Genomic DNA, 12,235 nt, shown 5'->3' on the forward strand with positions numbered 1-12,235 from the left:
ATGTACCAACTCTTACATAACTTTGCTAAATGTTTCTGTTCCAAAAGCAGTAAGACATACTAAACCTCAAATACATGTTACTATATGCATTTCAGGATGAAGGAGGTAGAATTATTAAAATGGCCTAAATTATCCTATGTTTAAACAGCTGCTTATGTTATCAAATGTTATGATAACTACATCCTTTTTTGTGATTCTTACTCCAGTTGATCCTACCAGCCAAAAATAAAGTCAACTGACTGTAAATTTATTACTGAACGCTTGCATAAAATAAAAAACAAAGTGAAGTGTTCCAAATAGCATACTACAAAGCCTTTTTAAAGTGGTAGTCTCAGTGGACCTAAGAAAAGAGAAGAGAAGAGAAAAAAAAAATAAAAAAAAAAATTGGAGGGATATAAACATCTGCAGTACCAGCAACAGATTTTTGGGTATTTTCTTTAATGCCATCTTTGACTTGCATTGCTGTGACAGTGATTATACCACCTTGCTTCTAGATAGAAATCCTCAAAACATGACAGCTGAGGCTGTTAAACAAAAGTGCAGAGTCTTGCAACACCGTACATACTTACTAGACAATCAACTTGACTGAATTTAAGCATATTGTCAAGGTCATCCATAATATAATAGATCTTTTCAGTGTCACTACAATGCCTACAAAAGCATGACCTACATATTTTAGTTACCTTTAGTCCAACATTGATAATAATTTTTGATTAACACAGGTTAATTTCCACAATCTGACACAGAATAAGAAATTAAAAATTGACATGACTACTTGTGTTGCCAAATCTTTATTTTTATCAAAAAAGCAAGCTGATCCGAAGTCCAACTCCACTCTTAAGAACAAACTTCAGGGATCTGGAGGGAGAAGAAAAACAAAAATAAACAAACAATTTTTAGAAGTTACTAAATAGAACTTACAAATTTTTTTATTAGTGGTCAAAATGTAAAAAGTTTACATGTGTGGCAAGTTTTGGCTCTTCCACAAAAACCAAGACCACAAATAAAAACTGTCCATTTGAATGTTTTTAAAAGCAGGTACATTTGAAAAAGCATGGATATTAATTCAAAATACATTAACATGCAGATTTGTTTTTCATTTTATCACTAATTAACCTCAATACTGTGATACACGATGATATCACTAAACTCTTAGACATTTAATTGCAAAATATTTGTGATTTTAAAATAAGCGAGTTATGGTCAAGCTTGTCTTTGTGTTAGTTTTTCCTTAGAGGTCCATGGGATCCACAGGGTCAACCCCAGCACTGGGACTGATCTATAAAGCTATGTGAGCCTCCAAGGCTGCACTGGGCTCCTCTTCCCTCATACAAGCACATCAGTTTTAGTTAACAAGCCCAAAGCAGGAGCTCAAGAGGAGAAGGAAGGATGGTACACAGGAAAATCACTCAGAAGAAAGAGGGAACTGGTGACCGTAAAAGCAACCCATTGAAGCTTGGTGCATCAGGGTAGGCGCACTGTGGATCCCACGGACTTCAAAGAAAAAGTTAACGAAGGTAACATAACGCTTTCACTTCTTTTGAGTCCAGGGTCTCCACAGGGTTAACCTTGGGATGTCCCAAAGCAGTTGTAATAGGGAGGTAATGCTCCCAAGCTGAAAGGAGGACATTGCGGTAAAAGGTTAGATCCTGAGAAGCAAACGTATTAAAGGCATAGAACCTAAGAAAAGTGTGAGCAGACAACCACGTAGCAGCCTTGCGTAATTGCCGACACTTCACGGCATGCTGCCCACAAAGGACCCAGAGTGAGCAGACACTACTTTGAACAGGAAGCTCAGCCTGCATGTAAGCCTACGAGATGGTCATACGGAGCAACCGTTCGCTTACAGACAGGCCAGCCCAACTTGTGAAATCCACAGATAAGGCATCCGTTTCCAAAACTAGTACGGTCCATGTAGCTCCCGAGAGCATGAAACACATCAAACAAGGCTTCCTCTGGAGAGAGAACAGGTTCCTGGAAGGCCAGTACCACAATTAGTTATAGTTAATGGATACTGAATTTAGGTAGGTATCCAGATTTGGTCTGAAGGACCGCCTGGTCCTGGTGGAATATCAGAAAGGGGGTATATCAGGCTATAGCTAGCAGAAAGTTTTAGTGGTGAGACACTTGAGGTTTAGTGTCCAATGGTTAGAAGGGAGTCTGTTGTAAGGCACAAAGAACCAAGGACAGATCCCACGGAGGAATGAAGGGAGGCTGTATCCTGAGTACCCCCTGAAGGAAGGTACACATCTGGCAAGGGAGCCAGTCTTATCTTGAACCAGATGGACAAAGCAGACCTGGACCTGCAGAGTAACCAGGCAAAGAAAAGGCAAACAGTCTAGGGATCCTGAGAACCTTATGGTCATACTGTAGTGACGATGAGCACACCACTGAAAGTAGGAGTGCCAGGTCCGTTAATATGAGGGCAGAGGCTGGCTTCCAAGCCTGAAGCATAGTCTGAACCACAGCACTGAAGAAACCTTTTCCCCTCAGGAGGGATGTCTCAAGAGCCACACAGTCAAAGCTGGAGGCAGGGCCCCTGAAAGAGCAGGTCTGGATGGAGAGGAAAGGGCTGATCTATGGAGAGTTCTTACAAATCTGTGAACCAATGCCATCTGGGCCATGCTAGAGCTCTCAGTATGATCGTGCAACAGTCCTCCTTGAACTTTCATAGTACTCTGGGAAGGAGAGACACTGGAGGGAAGAAATAGGCCAGATGGAAGACCCATGGGACTATGAGTGCATCCACAAAGCTCACTTCTGGATCCAATGTCCTGGCCCCATCCATACAAAACTTGGGGATCTTGAGGTACCTGTTCAGCAATTTCAAATTGAGAATGGGATGGCCCAGTTAGTCTCTGAACCAAAAAGAGCGTAGAATAGAACCCTTGATCCAGTTGTGGCCGCAGAACAGGAATAATGACCCCCAATTGTAGTAAGGAGTGCATGACCTTTCAGCGCCTGTGCTTTGCCGGGGTCGGTTGAATGCGTAGTAGGGAAGTATTGTCTGGGAGGACGCTTCAGGAAGGAAAGCATACCCGTGAGACTTCTTGGACATAGGCATCCGTTGTGACTTGATGCCATGTGTGGATGAACTGAAGTCAGCCTCCCAGCCTGGGGTCCCCCAGGGGGAGGCCCACCCCGTTAGACGGAGTGTTTGTCCTTTGGCTTGGTAGTTTGAGGTCTAGCAGCACAAGCCTGCTTTGTTTTGGAGGTCTTGACGGTGCAAGGTACTCTTAAGGTCTGACTTTTGGCCTTGACTGTGGACGAAAGAACTGAAAGAATGAAGTCCAAGGCTGCACAGAAGATGCCAAGGGTAGGCAAGGTTGTCAGTTTCTCTACAATCCCATCCAGTCCAAAAAGGAGTATGCACGTGTATGGTCGGGTTCCTAGGGCCAACTTGGCATCGGAATCAGCTTTTCACAAGCAGAGCCACACAATGCGGTGAGCTGCAATAAAAACCGCTGTAACCTTAGAGCAGGGGTGGGGAACCTTTGGCCCTCCAGCTGCTGTTGAACTACACATACCAGCATGCCCTGCTACGGTTTTTGCCATGTGGCGAAGCTAACACTGTTGCAGGGCAAGATGGGTTGTGTAGTTAAACAGCCGGAGGGCCGCAGGTTCCCCACCCCTGCCTTAGAGGATAACAAGTCTTGATGGCCTTAGCCACACAGGCTGTAGCAGGTCTTGCAGTTGCTCCTGTAAGGAAGCACAGAGATTTGAGACAGTTATCCAGTTGTCCATCGAGCAGTTACTTAAGGGAGGATGCAGTCAGGATAGAAAGTATGGAACCGTCAACTAAATGCGTCAACCATAGGTGGACAATCCACTGCAGGTAGCAGGTAAAAGGAGCCAAGCTATTTAGGAACCATAAGTTTCTTAAACTAACATGCCGCGTTCATAGCTTCAGAGAAGTGGCCAAGTGCAGAAACTCAGCTAACACTACCTTCTGCACATCTTTACTGGCAGGGGCTTGTTAAGTGTATGCCAGCTGAATTGAAAATGTAACCACCCTAATTAATGCAGCCACATGAAATTTAGGTGGCTCCTCCTACCCCAAGGGGTATTCAGCATCTGAAATCTCTGCAAGATCAGCAGCAACTAATGGGAGTAGACTTAGGAACGTTTAGACATGTAGAGGATGTAGGCAATATGACCCGACCACGCACCATGTTATGAAACGCACCAGGTTATAAAATGCAGCAGAGGAAGAAGCCAAGCACTGTATAGATGCAGAGCATAGGTCTTCAACCTGTGGCCCTCCAGCTGTTGTGGAACTACACATCCCAGCATGCCCTGCCACAGTTTTGCTATTAATGCATCTTAATACTAAGGCAGGGCATACTGAGGTATAGCTCTGCAGCTGGAGGGCTGCAGGTTGAAAACCCATGATGTAGAGCAGGCATTCCCAACCACGGTCCTCAAGGCACACAAACAGTGCAGGTTTTAGTGATATCCAGGCTTCAGCACAGGTGACTTAATTAGTAGCTCAGTTATTTTGATTTAACCATCTGTGCTGCAGCCTGGATATCACTAAAACCTGCACTGTTGGTATGCCTTGAGGACCGTGGTTGGGAATGCCTGATGTAGAGAATGAATCCAACCATGTAGTAAGGATGAGAGGCTGCAATTACCTGATCAATGGGCTGTAATGACTGTTGAAATCCCATAGGGGAGCCATTGAGGGCTGCAGTGGCATACCCCTGAAGGGGATGCACTAGTGGGGTAACAATATGGTCAGCAATTTAGTGAAAGATGCCCATGGGAGTTACTCCTGAAGTTGTGGGGGGTTTGAGAGGATCCAGACAGGCTGTGCACTAGCCATTCTGTTACAAATCCTGCAGTAAAACCTCCATGTTATAGGTTTTACATGCTGCCAAAATAGGAGCCCCTGTCTGCTTGGTCTTAAGGTGAGATTTTGACTTCGTAAGTGCCAATTTTGACTATGCGATTTCCCTTGAACCCCCCAGAGTCCAGAAACAGATATTGACTATATTTTACTAGAAACTAGACTGTATAGTAATAGTCAAAATTGTGCATGCCAGAGAGGTCACCGGCATCTCAGCCAAGCAATCGCCTCCACTTGATTGACAGGCAGAGGCGTTCGCTGGCCATTTCGGGGGCATGGTCCGAGTAACGCAGGCCTCTGTAGCTGTGTGACAAGTAGCCCCCTGCCAGCGTGCAGGACCAGGACCAAAGAGCTACTTATCAAGTACAAAATCGCCGCTGTGCGATGCTTTGTACTTGTGCAGAGGGGGCCTGACATGCAGTTTGGACTAGCCCCGTGCTGGGCGTCCCCCCGCATGTCAGAGTAAAGTATCGTAGATGTGCCAAGTTAAGCACATCTATGATCAACTCTGAATTACCCCCATGGTGTGATGTGCTAACTTTTTACAATTTATCATACTGTGTATACACCTTTAGTCTTCTTAAACATAGCAGTAAACGTGTACACACAAATATGGCAATGGGCAGCATGTAACATGACAGTGCGCACACAATATACAATGTACAGTACAATGTTGTAAGTTCAACTCAAAAAATACACCAGTTTTCAGGGGTATTGAGAAAAGGGAAAGCAATAAGACAGTGAAGAGATGTTGAAAACATGCAGCAATAGAAGAAACATGCAGCAATAGAGAAAATAAGAATTTACTTACCGATAATTCTATTTCTCGGAGTCCGTAGTGGATGCTGGGGTTCCTGAAAGGACCATGGGGAATAAGCGGCTCCGCAGGAGACAGGGCACAAAAAGTAAAGCTTTTCCAGATCAGGTGGTGTGCACTGGCTCCTCCCCCTATGACCCTCCTCCAGACTCCAGTTAGGTACTGTGCCCGGACGAGCGTACACAATAAGGGAGGATTTTGAATCCCGGGTAAGACTCATACCAGCCACACCAATCACACCGTACAACTTGTGATCTAAACCCAGTTAACAGTATGATAACAAAGGGAGCCTCTGAAAGACTGCTTCCTACAACAATAACCCGATTTTTGTAACAATAACTATGTACAAGTATTGCAGAATAATCCGCACTTGGGATGGGCGCCCAGCATCCACTACGGACTCCGAGAAATAGAATTATCGGTAAGTAAATTCTTATTTTCTCTATCGTCCTAGTGGATGCTGGGGTTCCTGAAAGGACCATGGGGATTATACCAAAGCTCCCAAACGGGCGGGAGAGTGCGGATGACTCTGCAGCACCGAATGAGAGAACTCCAGGTCCTCTTTTGCCAGGGTATCAAATTTGTAAAATTTTACAAACGTGTTCTCCCCCGACCACGTAGCTGCTCGGCAGAGTTGTAATGCCGAGACCCCTCGGGCAGCCGCCCAAGATGAGCCCACCTTCCTTGTGGAATGGGCATTTACATATTTTTTGCTGTGGCAAGCCTGCCACAGAATGTGCAAGCTGAATTGTACTACAAATCCAACGAGCAATAGTCTGCTTAGAAGCAGGAGCACCCAGCTTGTTGGGTGCATACAGGATAAACAGCAAGTCAGATTTCCTGACTCCAGCCGACCTGGAACTATATTTTCAGGGTCCTGACAACATCCAGCAACTTGGAGTCCTCCAAGTCCCTAGTAGCCGCAGGCACCACAATAAGCTGGTTCAGGTGAAACGCTGACACCACCTTAGGGAGAAACTGGGGACGAGTCCACAGCTTTGCTCTGTCCGAATGGACAATCAGATATGGCTTTGTGAGATAAAGCCGCCAATTCTGACACTCGCCTGGCCGAGGCCAGGACCAACAGCATGGTCACTTTCCATGTGAGATATATCAAATCCACAGATTTGAGTTGTTTAAAACAATGTGATTTTAGGAATCCCAAACTACGTTGAGATCGCCCAGTGCCACTGGAGACATCAAAAAGGGGTTGTATATGCAGTACTCCCTTAACAACTTCTGGACTTCAGGAACTGAAGCCAATTTCTTTCTGGAAGAAAATCGACCGGTCGAAATTTGAACCTTAATGGACCCCAATTTGAGACCCATATACACTCCTGCTTGCAGGAAATGTAGGAATTAACCTAGTTGAAATTCTTCCGTGGAGCCTTCCTGGCCTCACACCATGGAACATATTTTCACCTAAGCGGTGATAATGTTGTGCGGTCACCTCCTTCCTGGCTCTGACCAGGGTAGGGATGACCTCTTCCGGAATGCCTTTTTCCCTTAGGATCCGGCGTTCACCCGCCCTGGCGTCAACGCAGCTGCGGTAAGTCATGGAACAGACATGATTCTTGCTGAATCAAGATCCTTTCTAGTATCTCTTGAAGTTCCGGGTACCAAGTTCTTCTTGGCCCAAACCGGAACCCCGAGTATAGTTCTTACTCCTCTCCTTCCTATCATTCTCCATACACTGGGTATGAAAGGCCGAGGAGGGAACACATACACCGACTGGTACACCCACGGTGTTACCAGAGCGTCCCAGCTATTGCCTGAGGGTCTCTAGACCTGGCGCTTCATGTGGGACGCCATCATAACCACCTTTGGTCTTTCCCAACGGTTTACAAACATGTGGAAACTTCCAGATGAAGTTCCCACTTTTCCGGGTGGAATTCATTTATGCTGAGGAAATCTTCCTAGTTGTCCACTCCCGGAATGAACACTGCTGACAGTGTTATCACATGATCTTTCGCCCAGCGAAGAATCCTTGCTGTCATTGCCCTCCTGCTTCTTGTGCCGCCCCGTCTGTTTACGTGGGCGACTGCCATGATGATGTCCTACTGGATCAGCACCGGTTGACTTTGAAGCAGAGGTCTTCCTAGGCTCAGAGCATCGTAAATTGCCCTTAGCTCCAGTATATTCATGTGGAGAGAAATCTCCAGACTTGACCACACTTCCTTGGAAATTTCTTCCTTGTGTGACTGTTCCCCAGCCTCTCAGGCTGGCATCCGTGGTCACCAGAACACAGTCCTGAATGCTGAATGTGCTGCCCTCTAGAAGATGAGCACTCTGCAGCCCCCACAGAAGAGACACCCTTGTCCTTGGAGACAGGGTTATCCGCTGATGCATCTGAAAATGCGATCCGGACCATTCGTCCAGCAAATCCCCCTGAAAAGTTTTTGCGTGAGATCTGCCGAATGGAATCGCTTCGTAAGAAGCCACCATTTTCCCCAGGACTCCTGTGCATTGATGCACTGATACTTGGCCTGGATTTAGGAGGTTTCTGACTAGGTCGGATAACTCCCTGGCTTTCCCCTCCAGGAGAAATACCTCTTTCTGGACTATGCCCAGAATCATTCCTAGGAACAGCAGACGTATCATCGGAAAACAGCTGCGATTTTTGGAATATTTAGAATCCACTCGTGCTGTCGTAGAACTACTTTAGATAGTTCTTTTCCGACCTCCAACTGTTCTCTGGAAACTTGTCCCTTTCAGGATATCGTCCAAGTAAGGGATAATTTAGATGCCTTTCTTCTTTTAAGAATCATCTTTTCGGCCATTACCTTGGTAAAGGCCCGGGGTGCCGTGGATAATTCAACGGCAGCGTCTGAAACTGATATTGACAGTTCTGTATCCCGAACCAGAGGTACCCTTGTTGAGAAGGGCAAATTTGGACATGGAGGTAATCCTTGATGTCCAGGGACACCATATAGTCCCCTTTTTTCCGGTTCTCTATCACTGCTCTGAGTGACTCCATCTTGATTTGAACCTTTTTATGCAAGTGTTCAAAGATTTCAGATTTAGACTATGTCTCACCAAGCCGTCTGGCTTCAGTACCACAATATAGTGTGGAGGACTAATACCCTTTTCCTTGTTGTAGGAGGGGTACTTTGATTATCACCTGCTGGAAATACAGCTTGTGAATTTTTTCCCAATACTGCCTCCTTGTCGGAGGGAGCCGTTGGTAAAGCAGGCTTCAGGAACCTGCGAGGAAAAAATGTCTCGACTCTCCAATCTGTACCCCTGGGATAATACTTGTATGATCTAGGGGTCAACTTGCGAGTGATCCCACTGCGCGCTGAGACTCTTGAGACTACCCCCCCACTGGTGGAGGGCTTCTTTTCCTGGGAAGGGGCTGCCTGCTGCAGTCTACTTCCCTTTCCTCTATGTCTGGGCAGATATGACTGGCCTTTTGCCCGCTTGCCCACATGGGAACGGAAGGATTGAGGCTGAAAAGACAGTGTCTTTTTTTGCTGAGATGTAACTTGGGGTAAAAAGGTTGGATTTCCCAGCTGTGGCCGTGGCCCCCAGGTCCGACGGACCGACCCCAAATAACTCCTTCCCTTTATACGGCAATACTTCCATGTGCCGTATGGGATCTGTATCACCTGACCACTGTCGTGTCCATGACATCTTCTGGGAGATATGGACAACGCACTTATCTTGATGCCAGAGTGCAAATATCCCTCTGTGCATCTCGCATACATATATATATATATATATATATATATAGAATGCATCCTATTAAATGCTCTATATCAATAAAATATTTTTAGTCAGGGAATTCGACCAAGCCAACCCAGCACTGCATCTCCAGGCTGATGGCGATCGCTGGTCGCAGTATAACCACCGTCTGTGTGTATATACTTTTTAGGATATTTTTCCAGCTGCCTATCAGCTGGCTCCTTGAGGGCGGCCGTATTTGGAGACGGTAACGCCACTTGATAAGTGTGTGAGCGCCTTATCCACCCTAATGGGTGCTTCCCAACGCGCCCTAACTTCTGGCGGGAAAAGGTATAACGCCAATATTTGCTATCGGGGTAAACCCACGCATCATCACACACTTCATTTTATTTTATCTGATTCAGGAAAAACTACAGGTAGTTTTTTCACTTCCACATAATACCCTTTTCTGTGGTACTTGTAGTATCAGAAATATGTAACAGCTCCTTCATTGCCCTTAACGTGTGGCCCTAATGAGGAATACGTTTGTTTATTCACCGTCGACACTGGATTCAGTGTCCGTGTCTGTGTCGACCGACTGAGGTAAATGGGCGTTTTTTATAAAAAACCCCTGACGGTGTTTCTGAGACGCCTGGACCGTTACTAATTGTTTGTCGGTCGTCTCATGTCGTCAACCGACCTTGCAGCGTGTTGACATTCTCACGTAATTCCCTAAATAAGCCATCCATTCCGGTGTCGACTCCCTAGAGAGTGACAACACCATTACAGGCAATTTCTCCGCCTCCTCCAGCATCGTCCTCATACATGTCGACACACACGTACCGACACACAGCACACACACCTGGAATGCTCTGACAGAGGACAGGACCCCACTAGCCCTTTGGAGAGACAGAGGGAGAGTTTGCCAGCACACACCAAAAAACGCTATAATTACATAGGGACAACCTTATATAAGTGTTTCTCCCTAATAGCATCTTTATATATATATTTATATCGCCAATTTGTGCCCCCCCTCTCTGTTTAAACCCTGTTTCTGTAGTGCAGGGGAGAGCCTGGGAGCCTTCTCTCCAGCCTTTCTGTGAGAGAAAAAATGGCGCTGTGTGCTGAGGAGATAGGCCCCGCCCCTTTTACGGCGGGCTCGTCTCCCGCTCTTTAGTGAAGTTTGGCAGGGGTTAAATATCTCCATATAGCCTCTGGGGGCTATATGTGAGGTATTTTTAGCCAGTATATAGGTTTACATTTGCTTCCCAGGGCGCCCCCCCCCAGCGCCCTGCACCCTCAGTGACAGCGTGTGAAGTGTGCTGAGAGGAAAATGGCGCACAGCTGCAGTGCTGTGCGCTACCTTTAGAAGACTGTCAGAGTCTTCAGCCGCCGATTCTGGACCTCTTCTAACTTCAGCATCTGCAAGGGGGCCGGCGGCGCGGCTCCGGTGACCATCCAGGCTGTACCTGTGATCGTCCCTCTGGAGCTAATGTCCAGTAGCCAAGAAGCCAATCCATCCTGCACGCAGGTGAGTTCACTTCTTCTCCCCTCAGTCCCTCGTTGCAGTGATCCTGTTGCCAGCAGGACTCACTGTAAAATAAAAAACCTAAGCTAAACTTTCTCTAAGCAGCTCTTTAGGAGAGCCACCTAGATTGCACCCTTCTCGGCCGGGCACAAAAATCTAACTGGAGTCTGGAGGAGGGTCATAGGGGGAGGAGCCAGTGCACACCACCTGATCTGGAAAAGCTTTACTTTTTGTGCCCTGTCTCCTGCGGAGCCGCTTATTCCCCATGGTCCTTTCAGGAACCCCAGCATCCACTAGGACGATAGAGAAATAAAACCAAAAGCTTGAGCTGCAGTGTGCAGCCCCTGTTCAGTTTTTGGTGCCAGCAGGAGCTGGTCACACTGAAGTACCTGAGCATGGGGGTAGGGTATGAGGGGGGAGAGGAGCCCAGTGCATCCTGGGATGCTCACAAAGCTTTATTGTGCTCTGCCAGTCCTTGCCTCCACCAGCCATACCCAAGGTTAACCCTGTGGAGACCATGGGCCCCGAAGAATATACAGGTTGAGTATCCCTTATCCAAAATGCTTGGGACCAGAAGTATTTTGGATATTGGATTATTCCGTATTTTGGAATAATTGCATACCATAATGAGATATCATGGTGATGGGACCCAAGTCTAAGCACAGAATACATTTATGTTACATATACACCTTATACACACAGCCTGAAGGTAATTTTAACCAATATTTTTTATAACTTTGTGCATTAAACAAAGTGTGTGTACATTCACACAATTCATTTATGTTTCATATACACCTTATACACAGCCTGAAGGACATTTAATACAATATTTTTAATAACTATGTGTATTAAACAAAGTTTTTGTACACTGAGCCATCAGAAAACAAAGGTTTCACTTTTTCACTCACTCAAAAAATTCCATATTTCGGAATATACTGTATTTCGGAATATTTGGATATGGGATACTCAAACTATTAATTATTATTTTTTATTTATTAACTAACAAGCTATTCAGGATGTTCATTCTTAAGTTGAGAAAGCAGTGTTTCCACATTTTTAAACGCAAAAGTTCTGCAGACATGGGAAACAGAAGATAACATCTTCTCCACTCATACCCATATCACAGTAGCATTCAATACATTGATCTCTATTGTGGTTTACAGTTTTATGCTATTCAGCAAGCATCAAAACGTTAGATGCCAAGTTTACTTTATATAACACCATTTTAGAATGGCGTTTTATAGAGAAAATTGTTTTCCCCTCTGTCCCTGCAGTTTTTTTTTTTTTAATTTTCCCATCAGTCCCTACAGGATCTTGAAAGGAGCTGCAATTGTATGTCCAGCTCCAACCACCCAAGAGTATAAATTGTTTAAAATGC

General features: G+C 45.7%; 1 protein-coding gene across 1 annotated transcript in view; it reads right to left on the minus strand.

The window, feature by feature from the left end:
* Positions 1-775: 775 nt before the first annotated feature.
* RPS28 (ribosomal protein S28) overlaps positions 776-12,235 on the minus strand; it is a 30,339-nt gene continuing 18,879 nt past the window's right edge. The window contains exon 4 of the mRNA XM_063914893.1: positions 776-858. The gene's annotated coding sequence lies outside the window, so the exon portion shown is untranslated. The remainder of the gene's footprint in view (positions 859-12,235) is intronic.

Source organism: Pseudophryne corroboree, chromosome 1, assembly GCF_028390025.1.
Source record: "Pseudophryne corroboree isolate aPseCor3 chromosome 1, aPseCor3.hap2, whole genome shotgun sequence".
In the NCBI taxonomy this organism is placed as follows: Eukaryota; Metazoa; Chordata; class Amphibia; order Anura; family Myobatrachidae; genus Pseudophryne; species Pseudophryne corroboree.